We start from the raw sequence: 3,514 nt of genomic DNA, 5'->3' as shown, positions 1-3,514 counted from the left end.
AATATATGGAAGAAGAAGAAGCGCTTCAAACATCAGAGTATCTTGAGTCAGGTAGTTTAATACATTTTAATATTTATTTTAAGTGTGTGAATTTTTTTTATAATCTAATATTTATCTTTTATATTAAAAATATTTGTAGAGATGACCAATGATCCTACAAGTGCTGGGCCTGGGCCAGCTTCATCCTCCGTCAATTTTCAGTCTTCAGCCTCATCTGCTGCACAACAATCTACAAATTAAAAGAATTGCAATTGCTTGTAAGAATTTATTCATGCCTACCTGCCTTTATGTTATTTATTATCCTTGATTTCTTTTCTTTACTAATTTTTCTTATTTGAATTTTGAAAGGAATGAAGGAAAGGAAAGAAGGAAAGGGCATGGACTTTTGCTGGTCATGTATTTTGAACTTTTATAGACTTAATTTAATGTTTATGGTTGTAGACGACTTATGGACTTTATTTTGGTTTTGTGGTTAACTAGTTATGTACTTAAGTTTATGGATTTTATCGTTGTTTATTTATGGTTGCAGTTTTTTCTTCTACTTCTTCTTTTTTATTGGTCAAAGTTCTAGTTAGGATTAGTGTGTTCTTTTGTATTGGATTAGATTATTTTTAGTTCAGTTCTTTGTTTTTTCTTCTTTCTTTGATGATGATCATGCTTGTAGAGAGTAGAGACTACTTACAAAAAAAGAAGAAATTGTATTATTAGGGGTGGTGGGGTGGGTTGACATGTTGTAGTAATAGTGTGTTTGATATGATCATGCTTTGTAGACTTACGAAAAAAGAAGATAGTTTTTTTTTTGGGGAAGAATGTGGTTTTTGTTAGGTTTGATATGAGTTAGCTGTGTAGTGGCTTTTATATATATATATATATAAATAAATCTATATAGCAAAGTTTGATATATATAACACATTTCATTTGGTTATAATGTTGTTATGTTTATAATTACGTTTTTGTTATTATGAGTTTGTTTGAGCTAGCATAAGGTTGTATGAAGCTTCCATTTGATTTTTTAAAGTATAGCTTTTTGTTTGTTTGTTGGATTATCTGATAAATTAAATTGGATGCTTTGTGGTATTTTATGAAAATTAGTAGAACAAATAATAATAAAATAAAAGGCCACCATTTCTTCTAGATGAACTAAGCTATCATTATATCATATCGTACAAATTTTTCTAATAAACCAATAATGATGCTCTTTAAAAATAGTGGGAAAGGAAGACTTAAAAAACCCCAATTGGGTTTTAGAGGTTGACTTGTGTTTATTAGTAGCTTCTTCAGCTAAGCTCAATTGAAGTTTAAGTTTGTGTCTCAAAAGGAGCAAAGATCTATCAACTAATTTTTTTTAAATATTTTTTTTTATATTTTATGGGTCAAATTGAATTATATGTTAAAAACTAATGGATTGGCTTGTTAAAAAAAATCATCAAAAAGATCTATTTTCTTTCTAAGAACTTTTTTTAGTTAAAATTTATTTATTTAAAAAAAATCTTTTTTTTTTCGTGGGGTGTGCCTATGAGATAAGATAATATTCGCACATAGTACTACTGAAACTGCCAAGAAATGATATTTTTGAAAGAAAAAAAATGGTATTTTTGAAAAAAAAATGGCAATTTTGAAAAAAAAATGGCATTTTTTCAAATCTGGGCATTTCGGCCCAAAATCAGAAATGGCCCATCAAACCCGAAATTACACCCGAACCCGACTGAACCCGAACCCGAAAAATCTGAAAATTTCGGATCGGTTTCGGTACCATTTTTCGTAACCCGAAACCCGCAAAACCCGAACCCGATGAACCCGAAACCCGAAAATCCGACCCGTGGGCACCCCTAGATAAGATTGGATGTATTTGTTACATTGGACTAGACCGATATTAACAGTTGATAAGATAAGTAAACATTCCGTTATTATCTATTCTCGTCATATCATATAGTTGACCATAGGTCAATTCAATCTCAATTCTAAGTGGTTAGTATTCTAACTGATTGTATTATTTGAGTTCTTTGACTTGTTCGTTACCAGCTAACCCTATGGACTAGCCCATACTTACATCTTGGGAACTCGGTAGTATAATTGAGTGGGAGTGTTAATCATAGAAATGAACATCTATAGCTTCTGATGAAGAAGTGAAACGATGGTTTCCTTTTAGTTTGGTTCAACGTGTTAAATGATAGAGATCTCATTTCAGTAATTAAATTAGTTTACTGAAATATCGTTTACAAGGAACTAAGTGTTTTAAGGATAAAATACAATGAGGGGTAAAACGGTATTTTAGTCCCATTTCATTGTAGACCGTCTATAGAGGATTGAGTGACAATTGTGGTGGTAACAATGGATAATTAATAGCGTGTCTATATTTGTTATAGAGCGTTCTATGAATTCAAGAGTGCAATTTCGAGTCTATAGTAGAGTCACGAGGAATTAATAAGTTAGTAAATTTATTTGTTAGATTTATGATAACTTATTGGAGCTTGATTTCATAGGCCCATGGTTCCCATTGTACCTTGGATAAAGTTATCTAGATAGTCTCAATTAATTGATTTAATTATCAATTAGAATTATCAAAGTTGACCAGGTCAATTTTGGATAGTTTCACAGAGTTATGTAATTGAGAAAGGAAAAGAGAAATTAGGGTAGATTTATTAATTAAGATAAATTGGTATCTAAATTAATAAATAAGTTTAAATCAAGGTTCAAATTATAAATAATTAATTTGATAAAGGATTTAAAGAATTATTTAATTAATTGAATCAATAGAAAATAATACATGCCTTGATTTTAAGTCCAATAGACTTGTAATCAAATGGGAAATTTTACGGGCATAAAGCCCATGGTAATTTCAACCTAGGGTTGCTAATTGACTATTATTTTATTGATTTTTTAATTAAATTAAATGGCCTAATTGAGTCTATAAAATGAGTGCTTAGAGAGAAGTCAAAATTGACAAGTCACAAGTAAGATTTTTTGATAGGTTTTAGATTCTCTCTAAACACAAGTAATTTTCTAAGACTCTTTATTCTTTTCTCGTCTTCTCTCTGTATCTATCTCATGTGTTGAGAATTGCCCACACTACTCTAGGTGATTCTAAGGATACATTGGAAGGTTGTGAAGAAATTAGAAGAACAGTTCAGTTTCTTGATAATACTCTGTGACAGAAAGGATACAAGAGTTAGAGAAACTGAAGGAAAGACTATTTCATTCCGTTGCGTATACTGTAAGTATTCTTATCTTTTTTTCTCTTTGAATTCAATTTTAGAAACATATTCTAGGTTATCTCATATTAATTTGTTTAGTATTAGATCTACATGAAAATAAAATAAAGATCTTGTATAAGTTTTCCTAAACAATTGGCCTGAGAGCCTTTGGTAATCTTTATTTTCATGCATGAACATGTTAAAAATTGGATTATTTGATGTGTTTGAATAATTGTATGGTTTTCATGTTTTTATATAGCATATTGATTTATGTGATTATTAGCAATTTTTAGGTTATTTTGTAGTGTTTTCTATGCTAT

General features: G+C 29.8%; 1 long non-coding RNA gene across 1 annotated transcript; it reads left to right on the top strand.

Annotated features, from left to right (window-relative positions):
- LOC133821257 (uncharacterized) lies at positions 1-533 on the top strand. Its single transcript, XR_009887415.1, has 3 exons — positions 1-51; positions 140-257; positions 349-533. It is a non-coding gene; the product is annotated as an uncharacterized LOC133821257 (long non-coding RNA).
- Positions 534-3,514: the final 2,981 nt, after the last annotated feature.

This window comes from Humulus lupulus, chromosome 3 (assembly GCF_963169125.1).
Source record: "Humulus lupulus chromosome 3, drHumLupu1.1, whole genome shotgun sequence".
In the NCBI taxonomy this organism is placed as follows: Eukaryota; Viridiplantae; Streptophyta; class Magnoliopsida; order Rosales; family Cannabaceae; genus Humulus; species Humulus lupulus.
Note: the sequence above shows the minus strand (reverse complement) of the source record. Positions and strands in the feature narration are given on the sequence as shown.